Raw genomic sequence first — 16,616 nt, forward strand, 5'->3', positions numbered from 1 at the left:
CATAGAAAGAGCCATCTTGGCCTCTTCCTTTTTTAGTTCATAGCTCAATGAAAGGACAAACATCGGTTCTTCATGCAAGCCAAAACAAAACAAAGCAAACAAACAAACAAACAAGCCAAAATGTGGGAAACCACCATACACAAACATTCCTTCTGATCTATTTGTTCCACAGCCCATTTAAAGATATAACTGGGTCTTGGATGGTTGGGCAAAGCACTGTCAGTTGTTCTCACTGTTTATTTACTCACAGGTATATTGTCAGCACTCATAGTCTATGCAGGTCCTCTGCAAAGGCATTTGGTCACCTTGTGCCATATTTCCTTCATTTTTCTACCATAGATGATGGGGTTGAGCACTGAGGGTAGAAGAAGGTAGAGATTGGCAAGGAGAACACGAGCATGAGGTGGGATATTGTGACCAATGCGGTGCATGAGAGACGAAAAGAGTGCAGGAACATAAGTGACAAGAATGACAAAGAGGTGAGCTGAACAGGTGTTGAGAGCTTTATAGGTAGCATCTTGAGAGTTGAGACATACCAGAGCCTGAAGAATGAAGCCATAAGAGAAGCCAATGAGCAGCAGATCAAGTCCCACCACTAGCAGAATCACAAAGAGCCCATAGATATGGTTAGGTCTGGTGTGGTCACAGGCCATTTTCACCAAAGCCATGTGGTCACAGTAGGTATGAGGAATGACCATGTGGCAAAATGTCAACCTTTGAAGTAGAAGTGGCATGGGTAGGATAAGAATCACACCCTTGCCAGAGCCATCAGTCCCAGGCATCCAACTAAGGAATGGCTCAGAATTGTGTTGTAGCGTAACGGCTCACATACAGCCACAAAGCGGTCAAAGGCCATTGCGACAAGTGAGGCTGATCATACCACAGATGTTCCATGGGTGAAAAACATCTGGGTGAAACAGGCATTGGCAGCTATATCCCCATCATTGAACCAGAAGAGGCAAAGGAACTTGGGCAATAGAGCCAGAGTAGATATGAGGTCAGCTACCATCAGCAAGGCCAGGAGCAGGTACATTGGGATGTGAAATGTGGGCTCTGTGGCCACCAGAAAGAGAATAGCACCATTGACAATGAGGACAGCCAAGAACATGGAGGAGAAAGGAATAAATAACCACAAGTGCTGTGACTCTAAGCCTGATATGCCCATCAAAGTGAAGTTTAGGATGCTGGAATGGTTGAAGATTAGCATCATAGATACTGTTGGTGGTTGTTAAGTGAAATTTAGACATCTGTCAATGAGACGTGCATGGTGGTTGTTTTTTTGTTTTTTTTTGTTTTTTGTTTTTTTTTTTTTTTACCAGTTTGGCTTTTAATGACTTGCTGAGATGGGAAAGATGGAAAAATGCCTCTCTGGGGAAATGGAGTCTTCATTCTGGCTTCAGATCTATCTCTAAACATCTATATTGTTTTCACACTCATTTCTTTGTGAGGTGAGCCTCAGGCTTCTTTTCTGGATAGAGGATGTTGTAGTGGACCTTTCCTCTCACCTGTCCCAGTTCAGCAACTCTACACTTCAAACAATTTTTCTGGACTTCTGAGTTAGAAAAGGAGAAAATATTTTTATTCTTGATTAAAGGATGAACATTTTTGATACAAGACCCATGATCATATCATTGGGAAGCTTCCCAGTTAGAGAAGAAATATACTTACTCACCCCTTGTTGTAAGAGGCTTAGCTGTTGGGGGAAATTTCCTTTGAGTTTCTTTGCTTTCACGTGTTGTCCATCTTCCAGGAATCCACTCTCTGGTTATGATCCTGTTTCTCCTTCTGGGTCTCTTTGCTTTTCAGACATGTGAAAGATATATTGTTCAAATAAGAACACCATCAGATGGTTGCTTCCCACTAGCTCCCATCAATGCACTTGATGGACAGTCCTTTGCAGTTTTTTTGTATGAATTGTGCATATTTATTTCTTTTCAACTAGCCCTCATTCATGTATAGATTGAATTGCCTTTAACCATGAGGGATTTACTTCAAATCAGCCCACTGTCCTCTTTCATTCTTCAGTTCCTATCATGAATTAGCTGAATTTCTCTTTCCTTCCAAAGACCTTCCATAGACACTCTAAGCAATAAAGCAAGAACCCCTTTCACAAATACCTGCCTGTACTGTATCTATTTTTTTTCATCTTCCACATGTTTTCCATTTCATGTATTTTTCAGGTCACGCAAATCCAATTTGTGCCTATAGCCACTACTCATAGTCCCACATTTTAGGGAACTTAATATTATCATGTAAAATATATTTAGAAAGTCCTCATAGCAGTTTCACTCATGGAGATGATTTATGATTCCTATAAGAAGTAGGTATGCATATGTTTGCATTATGGTGGAAATTTGTCTTAAACTTAGCCTTCTAAAAGGAAGCTAACTTCTAAAAAACGTTTTATTTTATTTTATTTTGAGAGAGAGATATATAGAGAGAGCACAGGCTGGGGAGAGGGGCAGAGGGAGAGAAAGACACTATTAAGCAGCCTCCATGCTCAGCACAGAGTTTGATGTGGGGCTCTATCCCATGACCCTGGGATCATGACCTGGGCCCAAATCAAGAGTCGAATGCTCAACTGACTGAACCATCTAGGCTCTCCAGAAGCTAATTTTTATAATAGAGGTGTGTGTGTGGTGGGGGGAGGGGAAGACAACCGGGACCAATAACACAAAGTGAAGAATCTTTGCCCAAATAAAGTTAACACTGTCACTAGCATTTTGTAGAATGTACTAGATGGAATAGTCCTCCTTGGAAAGTAGTGATAGAGGGTGTAACTTAAAAGGACTTTGCACTCTTGCCCGTGCAGACCCTGACAACAGCTAGTTCTGATACAATCAAGCAACATCCCAGATGGGGTTTGCTGAAGAGAGTCTGTAGATCCTGTACAATTCAAGGAGAAGAGGTTAAGATGAAAACAGAGACATTTATCTAGTCATAAGGCTAGGAGCTTCTTAGAAGTCCATTGTAGAGGATAAATCCTGAGAATTATTTGTGTCACTAATACTATCACAGGTTATTATTTTTATTACACAATTCAGGGAAATGCCTGGATACTTAAGGTACTCCTTTAGAACATATGATTCCAGAAATACACGTCTCAGGTTATCTGCAGTGTTATTGAAATGCACTCTGCACTTAAGCTCTGTACCACACACCAGGACCGTCAGGACTTTCCTAAATGTAGTAGGAACACAATTAAATTTGCTTATACTAAGAATTTTGTGCATGATTTAAAAAACTATAGGCATGCCTCATTCTAATTCTCTTCCTAGGATTTGGTTCATTCATATTATCACTATTGTTTTTATACAATCAAATTTATACAAGTTGCATACATTTATACAATTTTATAAATTGGTTCATACAAACAAATACAAAAGATTAAAAATTTCCTTTGCTTTTCATATAGGTATCTGACCCTAACTGACTACTACAGTTAAAATGTTTATGATCCGACAGTTAAAACTCAGAGAACAACACCCTTTACAAATTATTCTTAGTCATACTTAGTTCAATTGAAATGTGACACTCAAAATCAATTTGTTAAATTTGCTACAAAAAGACTCCACAAAATTTATGTTGCTAGATTCTTCCACATTCTTGAAACTTGACTAGGTTTGGTTTTCTAAGTATTCAAAAGAGAGAATAACAGGGCATTAACTAGTGTCTATGTATTCCAGAGCTAATAAGACCCAGAGGCAGAATGAGAATGGAAATATGAAGAGAGAGGTGGGAGGTACCATTAAAGAGACAGAAGAATCTGAGGCACCTGAGTGGCTCAGTTGGTTCAGCGTCCAACTCTTGATTTCAGCTCAGGTCATGATCTCACAGTTTGTGGGATCAAACCCCATGCAAGGTTCTGTACTGACAGCACAAAGTCTGCTTGGGATTCTCTCTTTCCCTCTCTCTCTTCCCCTCCTTACTCTCTCTTTCTTTCTCTCTCAAAATGAACATTAAAACAATAAATTAGATCTGAACAAAATAATTAAATTCTATCTGAACATCCATTTTCCCCTCAGATTCCTTCAGAACAAATCTCATCATAGTTCCCATTCCTGTTTTCTATTGTCATCTTAAGCCAACTTAGCCTTCGTAGTCAGTCTTTATGATCAGAATTTCAATTACCAAATAGTTATGACATCTCCTAATTATATTCAGCTCCCTACCTACTCATCACTTCCCAAATCTTTACACTGTACTTTTTGGAATTTATAGATTATTGTCAAAAACTTCCCTTTTTTTTGAAAATTCACTTTAGTTTCTTCTTCTAACAGAAACCAGACTATGTTCTGAGCACATTACATTCTGTGCAGCCACATCAAATGGAAGCTGTTTTTATAAGTTTTGTTGTTCACAGTCTATAGAGTCTGAAAATGAGGAATGTGTTAGAGCCCTATTATTTCTCATTGTACTTTCTAGATCTTTGTCCTTCCACTTGAAAAATACAGGCCCCTTTGAAATTCAGGCTGTCAGATCATACTACCTTTCCCTACTCTCTTAGCAATTACCTATTTTACCTTCAGCCTCCTTCCCTATCAAGTTATGTTTTGTACCTTTCTTACTGCCTTTCCCTCTGTTACTACTTCTGCCATAATGATTGCCTATAATTGGTTCATATAGACAAGCTGATAAAAAGCTTAGTCTTTTATTTCTTGATCTCAATTCTCAATGGTTGTTTTGTCTACACTACTTCAGCCATTCACAATATCATAAATAGAGCACTAGAATAGCCATCTTTAATATTTTAATTTTTTTGAGAGGGAGAGAGAGAGAGAGAGCAAGCAGGGAGGGGCAGAGAGAGAGAGGGAGAGAATCCTAAGCAGGCCCCATGCTCAGAATAGAGCCTGACACAGGGTTTGATCCCATGACCCTGAGATCATGACCTAGCTAAAATCAAGAGTCAGATAGTTAACCAACTGACCACCCAGCTGCCCCAAGAATAGCCATCTTTAAAATCTTGTTCTAAGGATCCATTCTCTTATACCTAAGCTTACATTTTTCCTGTTGACCCTCCCTAGTGCCTTCCACTTCTATAGTCCTCTGATATTAGGCTTTCTAATCCATCAAAGCTACCATGTTTTCTTATCACCATCTTACCTCCTCACAGGTTAGAAAACACTTTCTATCACTATAATCACTTCCTTGTGCTTATATTCCACATCTTTGCTCTTATTCCCCTAATTGTACTAATATAATAAAAGACTAATCCTTGTTAAATCCAACTTGGTTTGGGGGCATCTGGGTGGCTCAGTCGGTTGAGCGTCCAACTTTGGCTCAGGTCATGATCTCGCCGTCTGTGAGTTCAAGCCCCACATCGGGATCTGTGCTGACAGCCAGGAGCCTGGAGCTTCAGATTCTGTGTCTCCCTCTCTCTCTGCCCCTCCCCCACTCATGCTCTGTCTCTCTCTCTCTGTCAAAAATGAATAGACATTAAAAAAAATTAAAAAAAAAATCCAACTTGGTTTTATATCTATACCTGAGCAGCTGAACATGACTTCCAAAAAACACACAGAATGATCATTGATTCTGGTTTACACAGTCCTTAGATGAGTTCTCAGTATAGCCAGGCAGCCATAATGTATTTCTATTCATACTTCATCCCGTTAGACATTTTATTGCTTTTATTATTAATCTCCCAATATGCATACCTCCTTCCTCAAAATTCAGAAGATGATCTTTCTTTTTTGTAAGAAAAACAAGAAACCCAATGATACTTTACTCATCTTCCCACCACAAAATAGACTGCATTGGTACCCATAGGTTGTGCCTTCCTATTACAGTGGATGTCTGCCTCATTCCTATTTAGAGTTTACTCATCTGCTTCTGAACTGAATCATACTTCCTTTCCCTCATGCAAAAACTTGTTCCTGCAATTGTACTCCTCTTTCGGGCAATGGACTTTCCCTTTTTCTAGTGAGACTTCTGACTATTGTCATTTACACCACCACCATTGTAGCCAATACACATTCTGTTTTCCTTTGGACCACTTAAATAACCTACTCACTGGTCTTTCTGCTTCCCTTTCACCTACATATTGTTTATTGTCTAATAAATTGCCTAAGAGAGTGGACCTATTATCTTTAAAAATATATAAACATGATATTACAATTCTGAAGAGCATCCTACTGTATAAAGAATAAAATCAAAAGTCTTTGCCATGATGTACAAGGCACTCTGAAGTACTCCCATCATGCCTTGTGCCTTATTCATGACACTCATGATATACAAAGTGTCCTTCAGCCTCATATCACCTCTTTACCTTTAAGCTTCTACCACTCTCTCCCTTCGCTCACATCACTCTTGGCCATTTTGCTCTTCTTTAAGCATGCTGAGTTTGCTTCTGCCTTAGAGTGTTTCCCCTTGCTGTTCCATCTCCCCACGCACCTTCAAATGACCCACTTCCTAACTTTATGTGTGTCTGTGAAAATATAATTGCTTCTTAAGCTTCTATTTTTGATCATACAAAACCACATACCACCACCTGAAACAGCCAGTTTTTCTTTCTCCCCCTGATACCTTCATACTCCATAGTCAAAAGAGTAGTTCACAGTCCTGGCTGCATATTAGAAACACCCGAGGACTTTAAAATTTTCCAATAGTTAGACAGCTTAGGTATATTTAAGCGATAGCAGGAAATTCAGTGTGACCTTTATGTCAAGTGCGTGGAATTCTGGAGACAATGTCAGAAGCGGACCCATGAGTAACAGTTCCTTTTGCTTAAAATGTTTTCCACATTGCTTTCTTCTTTGCTTGACAAAACTCCTATCTTCACTTCTCTGCTCTTGCCCACGGCATGAATCTGCCTATGTCTGTGTTCTATTGCATAGCACTTCAGCTAAGTTTCCTTTCCTTAAGCAATTCCACTCATTTAACGTGCATTTATTAAGTACTCACTATGAACCAGGATTTGTATATCAGCTCTATTTTGTCATATCTGACAATGTTTCTGCATTATTTCAAAACCATCTAATTCTTGAATCTTTAGTCCCTCATCTTCTACATCCTCTGTAAACTTGCTCAATTTGCAGAAATGAGGCAGTATTTTCAGATATCTGAGGTAGAAGTTGCTGTGTGGCTAACAAATTAATGCCAGTTAAATAGAATTAGTGGGGGCTACAGATAGAAAGCATTTAGGGAAAAGAATCCAACTGAAAGAAGAGGTGGGATACCTTTAAAGGATTAAAATCAGAACCTACCTAGAAATGCTCTACTACATTCTTCTTACCCCTCTTCTCTTCTGATAACCAGAGCCTTATTATTTGAAGTCACAAATTAAATCTGCCTATTTCATGTTTTATGGCACACTACTTTTGCTTTTTTGCTGAGCTACTAGGAAGGGTCTCCCTGCCCCCACTGGCTCTCCTTGAAATTATTCCCAGGAAACACATATAAGCTTTCTTGTTGCAGTGGACCAACACTCTTACACTATATAAGGGAAGTTTTCAACTGTGTGATTTCATCACCCAAAAACTCAGGGCACAAATATGACCCTCCAGAAGTCAAGGAAAAAGGAAAAGGAAAAAGAAGTAACTCATTAGGGGATCCCATTGGGCCTGGTACTTGAAGAACAACAGGACCTAAAGAGTGGTTCTCAGAGGAAAAGGGACAATTTTGATCACTCCCAGTTTTCATGTAATAATGGTATTATGTGATTTCCCTCTGTTTGGTGGATGCCTATAGATATAGCTTTAATCCTGTCATGGGGACTTTTGAATAAAGTCATGCTTCAAATAGATAATAGTCTATACTCCTCACGCAAAACAATTAATACTCAGGTACCCCTGTGCCATTATAAGAGGAGCACAAAGTACTGATTTAGCCAATGATAATTTCCTATCCAAAGAGAATAGGGGTGCCTGGGTGGCTCAGTTGATTAAGGATCCAACTTTAGCTCAGGTCATGATCTCACTGTTCATGAGTTCAAGCCCTGCATCAGTCAGCACAGAGCCTGGAGACTGCTTGGGATTCTGTGTTTCCCTCTCTGTCTTCATCTCCCCTGCTTACCCGTGCTCTCTCTCTCTCTCTCTCAAAAATAAATAAACTTTAAAAAAAATTAAAAAAAAGAGAGAACAGAATTCTCTAAATGGACACTAACTTTGGAAGACACAAAGAGAGTCATTTTGTATTCAAATGCCTCTATACTAAATTTCTATGTATAACTACCATCGAAAAGAATACAGCAATTGTTCTCAAGCTTTCAAAGGGCTTTAAAAAATATAGATAGCTGAGTTTCATCACTAATATTTCTGATTTAGTAGGTCCAGGGTGGTACCCAATAATTTGCCTGTCTAGCAAGTCCCCAGGTAATATTGATACTACTGTCCTGAGAACCTTACCTTGAGAAGCACTGGGTTAATGTATGGTCAGTTGTGTTCCAGGAATTGCACATGGGGAATATTTATGAATTTTATCTGATAACATGTTCATGGTTAGTTGCAGCTAATCATAGATTCTCTTGCAAACTCAAGATTTCACGTTTCAAAAATGTAAGTCTTCACATTTGTTTAGTTGTGTTTCTTCCCACTTCTGTCAAAATAGGAAAAGCTTTTGGAGATGCTTTTACCCTAAAAACCTAGATCCCTTAGAAAAATTAGATTTTTTCAATTAAACTATCTTCCTCTTAGATAAAGATGCTAAGTAATATTGGTTTTCATTCTGAGATGTTGATGGCATGGTTTTAATTCTTTGGGAAATCTAGATGGTAAGGAGAAAATGTTGCTCTTTTTGTATTAATGTGTACTTTGCTCTAGGGTAGTGGTTCTATCCCTCTCAAACCCAACATTACTGTAAGCAATTCTTAATTATGAAATTACCTGCATACACTGAAAAGCACTAAAATCTATATAATATCCCAACTGTAATACAATAGTTAAAAATAATTTGCAATAGGTATAACAATTGTATACATATTATGTGATACATACATATATGTGATAGGTATATGTATAATACATACATGTGTGTACAATCCATTATATGTAATGGAGATAAATAATATGTCTTTTAATATGCAATATTCAAGCATAACAAGAAATAGAAATCTTGTGAAGTTAGAAGTTAGTCTCTGTAAATAGGACAGCTGTGTGAGGGAGAAAAATAATTTTCCCTTCACTGTCCTTGGTTCTTGGTTGAGCCACCTCTGAAATAAAAAGACTAACACAAGAAAAACAGAAGTTTGATAGCATACATATCTCCTGTATACATGGGAAAGACAGAGGAAACTGAGTAACTCCCTGAAATGGCCCAAACAACCCACTGTCTTAAAATAACAGCTCCAACTAAAGACAAAAGATGTTGGGAGGAAGAGGAAAAGCCACAATGGGAGGTTATTAGGAAAAGCACAGTAACACAGGTAAGTTTTTGTTTGTTTGTTGTCTGTTTAAAAATGTTTATTTTTACATCATAAATGTAAAGAGAGAGAGAGAGAGAGAGAGAGAGAGAGAGAGACAGCACAAGCAGAGGGAGGGGCAGAGAGAGAGGGAGATAGAGAATCCCAAGCAGCCTCTGTGGTGTCAGCATAGAGCCCTATGCAGGGCTCGAACTCACAAAATGTGAGATCGTGACCTGAGCAGAAACTAAGAGTCAGATGCTTAACTGACTGAGACACTCAGGCACCCCAAGATATTTTTGTTTTTTAAGTAAACTCTGCACCCAACATGGTGCTCTAACTCACAACCCCAAGATCAAGAGTCACATGCTCTACTGACTGATCCAGCCAGGTGCCACAAGGAGGATACAGTTTTTTTTTTTAATTTTTTTTTTTTCAACGTTTATTTATTTTTGGGACAGAGAGAGACAGAGCATGAACGGGGGAGGGGCAGAGAGAGAGGGAGACACAGAATCGGAAACAGGCTCCAGGCTCTGAGCCATCAGCCCAGAGCCTGACGCGGGGCTCGAACTCACAGACCGTGAGATCGTGACCTGGCTGAAGTCGGACGCTTAACCGACTGCGCCACCCAGGCGCCCCGGGGAGGATACAGTTTTTAATGAAGATTTAAATCATTGTCTTCTCCAATGATAAGAATTGCTAGTGATTGAGGCTCCTCCTTCTCTTCTAAGAAGGGAGAGGGAGATACCAGAACAAATGGAGATTTGCCTTACAAGTGTAAATGTCTCTTACAAAAGGGTACTTTTTATTCAATTTTCAGAGCTTTCCTTCTGTCTGCTGTTTCTTAAAAGTACTTAGGCTAAAATAATTCTTAAGACAAAGATATTTTGGAATGACAAATTCTGTTCCCCTTTAGTTGCAAACGAAGATGGATAGAGGTCAGTAGTGTAATGAACCCAAATACAATATACTTTATTACCATCAGTGACTATGGTTCTTGGCAAAGTCCTAAATAAATTAAGGTAGAACCAATTTTTAATTACTTCTTAGAAAAATTTGGTGAATATTTAAATTTTTTTTCAGTTGATTCATTTTTGAGAGACAGGGAGAGACCGAGCGTGAGTGGGGGATGAGCAGAGAGAGAGGGAGACACAGAATCTGAAGCAGGCTTCAGGCTCTGAGCTGTCAGCACAGACCCCGATGCCGGGTTCGAACTTACTGACCACGAGACCATGGCCTGAGCTGACGTCAGATGATCAACCCACTGAGCTACCCAGGCATTCCTAATTTGGTGAATATTTAAAACATGCATGACAGTGTGGGCTATTAGCCAGCAGTTAAGACTCCTTTACCCATCTGGATGTAATTTACTTTCCCAAGCCATTGACATGAGACTTGACAGTGACTTGCTTTGAACATTGAAATATTGGAAGATGTGATATGAACAGAGACCCTAAATGTGTTTGTGCTGTTGGGCTTGGCTCTTTGTGTGCTACCGATATATGCTGAGAAGAACATGACCCAGTTGGCCTCTCTCTCCTTAGCCTGGGCTCTAGGATGAAAACACTTGGAGTTGTCATGACTTGCCATGATTCAGTTCAAATCCTGGAACTAAGCTAACACAGTCTGCCTCATGTACCGAGCCATCCAACTGTGCCCAGTTAAGAATTTGCCTAACTGAAGTAGACTGAGATAAAATTCATGTTGTTATAAACTGTATTAGTTTCCTGTGGCTACTGTAACAAATTATCACACACATGTAGAGTCAGGACAACACAAATCTGTTACTTTACAATTCTAGCAGTCAAGAATCTGAAAGGATCTCACTGGGTGAAAATCAAGATGTCAGCAGGTCTATATTTGTTCTGGAGGATCTAAGAAAGAGTTTGTTTCCTTGATTTCTCCAGGTCCTAGATAGCATTCTCATTTCTTCATTTTTAGTCTTCTTCCTCCATTTTCATTCTTTTTTTTTAAATATGAAATTTATTGTCGAATTGGTTTCCATACAACAGCCAGTGCTCATCCCAACATCCCAAGGAGGAGGTGCGCACCTCAATGCCCATCACCCACTACCCCCCCCCTTCAATCCTCGGTTTATTCTGTTTTTTTTTTTTTTGTTTTTTTTTACCATTTATTCATTTTTGAAAGGCAGAGAGAGACAGCGAACGGGGGAAGGGGCAGAGAGAGAGGGAGACACAGAATCTGAAGCAGGCTCCAGGCTCTGGGCTGTCAGCACAGAGCCCGACGCGGGGCTCGAACTCACAGACCGCGAGATCACGACCTGAGCCGAAGTCGGATGCTTAACCAACTAAGCCACCCAGGCGCCCCAGTTTATTCTGTTTTTAAGAGTCTCTTATGGTTTGGCTCCCTCCCTAACTTTTTTTTTCCTTCCTCTCTCCCATAGTCTTTTGTTAAGTTTCTCAGGATCCGCATAAGAGTGAAAACATATGGTATCTGTCTTTCTCTGTATAACTTACTTCCCTTAGCATAACACTCTCCAGTTCCATCCACATTGCTACAAAAGGCCATATTTCATTCTTTCTCATTGCCACATAGTATTCCATTGTGTATATAAACCACAATTTCTGTATCCATTCATCAGTTGATGGACATTTAGTCTCCTTCCATAATTTGACTATTGTTGAAAGTGCTGCTATAAACATTGGGGTACAAGTGCCCCTATGCATCAGCACTCCTGTATCCCTTGGGTAAATTCCTAGCAGTGTTATTGCTAGGTCATAGGGTAGATCTATTTTTAATTTTTTGAGGAACCTCCACACTGTTTTCCAGAATGGCCGCAACAGTTTGCATTTCCACCAACAGTGCAAGAGGGTTCCCATTTCTCCACATCCTCTCCAGCATCTGTAGTCTCCTGATTTGTTCATTTTAGCCACTCTATCTGGTGTGAGGTGGTATCTAAGTGTGGTTTTGATATGTATTTCCCTGATGAAGAGTGACGTTGAGCATCTTTTCATGTGCCTGTTGGCCATCTGGATGTCTTTTTAGAGAAGTGTTTATTCATGTCTTCTGCCCATTTCTTCACTGGATTGTTTTTCAGGTGTGGAGTTTGGTGAGTTCTTTATAGATTTTGGATACTAGCCCTTTGTCCGATATGTCATTTGCAAATATCTTTTCCGATTCCGTTGGTTGCCTTTAAGGTTTGATTCCTCCAGTTTCAAAGCCAGCAAGAGTAGATCCTTCTCACCATGTAATTTCTCTGGTTCTCTCTCTGTCTCTCTCTCTCTCTCTCTCTGGCTTCTCTCTAATTTACAAAGACCCTTTTGATTACACTGGGCTCACCTGGATAATCCAGGATAATCTCCTCATCTCCAGGTCAGCTCTTGACCAAACTTAACTCCACCTACAACCTTAATTGTCCTTTAACATGTAGTCTAACTGATTCCAGGGATTAGGACTTGGACATTTTTAGGGGTATGGGGGCATTATTCTGCCTACTACATAAACCATTGAGTTTTGCGTTGCTTTGTTATGTGGCATTATCATGACAAAAGACATCCAAAGCTAATATAGTTTGTTTAGTATTTAAATTTTGTTCTAGATAATAATCAAGGGATTTTTATAGTTTCTCACTGTTAGAACTTCATCATCTCTGCTTTCAGTCCTCTTTCTCAACTGAGACTCAATTAATGATGTAATTTTAGCATATTTTCTCCTCACACACTTTGTTTCTTTAATAATTATGAACTGAGCTGTTAAAATGTATTGTCTGGCTTTGTAAGTGTGTTTAAACATAGAAGGCTTACTGTATAACCTTTTTCATGCAGTATTTTGCATAATGTAGCTCTGTATTCTATCTGTAACATACCATTCCATCCAATACTACTCTGGGATGAAAAAGAATGAAATCTTGCCATTTGCAACAGTGTGGATGGAACTGAAGTATATTATGCTACATGAAATAAGTCAGGAAAAGATAGGTATCATATGATTTCACTCATATATGGAATTTGAAAAACTTAACAGATGAACATAGGGAAAAGGAAGGAAAAATAAGATAAAAACAGAGAGGGAGCCAAACCATAAAAGGCTCTTAAATAAAGAGAACAAACAGAGTTTATGGGGGTTGGGGAATGGAGGGTGGGTTAAATGGGTGATGGGCATTAAGGAGGGCACTTTTCAGGATGAACACTGGGTGACATATGTAAGAGATGAATCACTGGGTTCTACTCCTGAAGCCAATACTACACTGTATGTTAACTAACTTGAGAATAAAAAAAATTAAAAAAATTAAAAATAAAATTGAAAAATAGTATGCCATCCTTTTAAAGTAATGCAATTGTCTTAATTTTCATGTGAATGTTTTAACTCTTGCTATCACAGATAAAAAAAACATACATTTTATGTCTCCGTTTACAAGAGATTTTCTCCGTTAGTGTCCTAATTGATCTGCCATAATATGCCTTTTGTGATAATAAATGAGTTACAGGTATGCCAAGCTATTGATCTCCTCAGTCATAATGGAAGCTGGGAATTGGGTAGAGGTGGGAGTAGGGTGGGAATGAGAGTGGGGTGAGAATGGGGGTAGGAGTGAGGAGGTTAGGCATGGGGCAGAGGTAGGAACGGAACACTATTATGGAGGCTGGGCTGCTTCCAATTATGAGGGGCCTCATTCCTTTAAACCAAAGTGCTGTAACTTTTCTTTGAAGTTCTATGGTATTACAATGTTGAAATATTTTACAATATAATATGTACAAAGAAACAGAGTTGCTTTACTCAATCGTATGCATACTTTCACCTTTACTACATATTGTTAAATTTTTCTCCAAAATATTTCTGTTATTTTACACATCCACACACAACATTTGAGAGTGTTCATTTCCCTGTATTCTTACTAGCACTTGGTGTGGCTTATTTTTGCTAATCTGATGCATATGAAATGGCATCTATTTATTATTTACAGTTGCATTTTCCTTCTAAACTTATTAACTATATGAACTTTCTTTTTGTGTATTTTTCCTATTTTCTTAAATGGTTATTAGTCTCTAAAAGTTGATGTAGAGTTATACTTATTTTTTAAGTTTATTTATTTATTTTGAAAGAGAAAGAGAGAGAGAGAGAGAGAAAGCAAGAGTGAGCAGGGGTGGGGTGCCTGGGTGGCTCAGTCGGTTAAGCATCTGACTTCCTCTCAGGTCATGATCTCGCTCTTCGTGAGTTCGAACCCTTCATCGGGCTCTGTGCTGACAGCTCAGAGCCTGGAGTTTGCCTCAGATTCTGTGTCACCCTCTCTCTCCACCCCACCCCTGCTTGTGCTCTATCTCTCTCTGTCTTTCAAAAATGAATAAACATAAAAAAAAATTTTAAAAGAGTGAGCCGTGGAGGGGCAGGAAGAGAGGGAGAGAGAGAATCTCAAGCAGGCTCCTTGCTGTCAGCATAGAGCCTGATGCAGGGCCCAATCTCACAACCATGAGACCACAACCTGAGCTGAAATCAAGAGTCAGGTGCTCAATCAACTGAGACACTCAGGCTTCCCTAGAGTTATTTTTATTTTAAGTTTATAAATATATTGTCACTTTTATCTGTTTCAGTAGTTTTCTCCTAACCTATTGAATTCTATTATTCCATATTGTGCTAACATAAATTATGAAAAGAAGGGTCTCAATTGCTTAGTAGGAGCCAAGGCTGTCTGCCCCCAAGATGTATCACTTCAGCATGCAGATTATGTTGAACTAAAAATGATGAAAGCCTGGAAAACTCAAGAAGAAACTTTGACCTTCCCCCACAACTGCTTAAAAGAATTTAGGTAGAGGACCTGCTCCAGGGAGAGTTATCACTGTAGATTATAATTAAATAATAATATGAACTAGGTGTAGTAGATGGGGAGGAATCTAGCCAGGCCTGTTTGATCAAAGTTTTCTCTATGTCCTGCTGTTTCTGAATGGTCTAGCAAAACTTTGTTTATCAAATATTTACTTTCCATCTTCCTGTTGCATTCTTTTGCTTTTTAAGTCCCAGACCACTATCCTCTTCTAGTTCAGGATGACACATATACCTCATTTTGCCTGACTGTCTTTGGTATTTCATGTCTATTTCCTATACACACAAAATGAAATTTGATTTCTCCTATTAACCTGTCTCATGTTGATTTGATTCTTAGTTCAGCTAGCACAATCTTGAAAGACAAAGGAATTTCTTCCTCTCCTGCAGTGTCATTTATGATATATACATTTTCGTCTTACTGTTCTTAATACCCAGGGTCATCAAAATATAAGCCTGCAATATTTTAAGAATTTAATCCATCTAGAATTTTTGTTGTCTATGGGTCATGAAATGGTCATATTCATTATGTTTTAAAATATATTAATAGCCAACTCTAACTACTGATTAGTACATCTTATCCTTTCTGATTATTAATGGAATAAATGTTAAACAAATGTGTGGGTCTGTTTCTGGGCTTTTCATTATTTTATAATTGTTATTTAATAATTCTTAATATCTAGCAGGACAAGTGTCCTCAGCTTGCTACTGTAAACTTGGCTATTACATTTTTGTTTTTCAATATAAATGTCAACGTTTGACAATTTCTACAGAATTTCTTTTGGAATTTTAACTGGGCTTACATCTAATTTATAGATTCATTTGAAGAGATTAAACATCTTTAGGGTATCAAGTCTTTCATCCAAGATCATGGTGTGATGTTCTTTTTAATCACATATTTAATTTGTCCTTTTCCTTTTCCCAAACCCTAACTTCCTGGAAGACATACATCAATAATACAATGAAATAAACATTGGTTTCTGTATCAGCCAAGTTTCAACGAGGAAAAAATCACTAGTAAGATTATAAATATAGATATAGATATAGATATAGATATAGATATAGATATAGATAGATACAGATGCAGATATAGTTCTTTTCAGGAGAATGGCTTATTCAGTGCTTGGCCTGGCCCAGCAAGTTTGAAATCCATAAAGCAGATGGTCAGGCATGGACTGAAACTATTTTCCACGGTACAAATCTCTCTTCCTTGTAGAAAGGCCTAAGCCCCCTTAAGACCTTCCAAGTGGTTAAGAAAAGCCCACTCAGGATAATTTCCCCTAACTTAAAGTCAACTTATTGGGGTGTATTACTACATCTATGAAATTCCATTGCAGTAGCACTTGTATGAGTGTTTGAATAGCTAGGACATGCATGTATACACCATGGCTGCTGCTTCCCTTCCATCTTCTTATGCTCACTAGAGACTAGGTCTAGTGGCCCACTCCATCTAGAAACATGTCAGAATGGGAAATCTGGGGAATTAGTTTAGCCTACCCAAGTTGAT

The 16,616-nt window shown here is 38.7% G+C and overlaps 1 pseudogene; it reads right to left on the reverse strand.

Annotated features, from left to right (window-relative positions):
• Positions 1-272: 272 nt before the first annotated feature.
• On the reverse strand, positions 273-1,207 carry LOC124505024 (putative olfactory receptor 52P1; annotated as a pseudogene).
• Positions 1,208-16,616: the final 15,409 nt, after the last annotated feature.

This window comes from Lynx rufus, unplaced genomic scaffold, assembly GCF_022079265.1.
Source record: "Lynx rufus isolate CCGP_SWC_20201006 ecotype Redwood Valley unplaced genomic scaffold, mLynRuf1.p SCAF_9, whole genome shotgun sequence".
Taxonomy (NCBI): domain Eukaryota; kingdom Metazoa; phylum Chordata; class Mammalia; order Carnivora; family Felidae; genus Lynx; species Lynx rufus.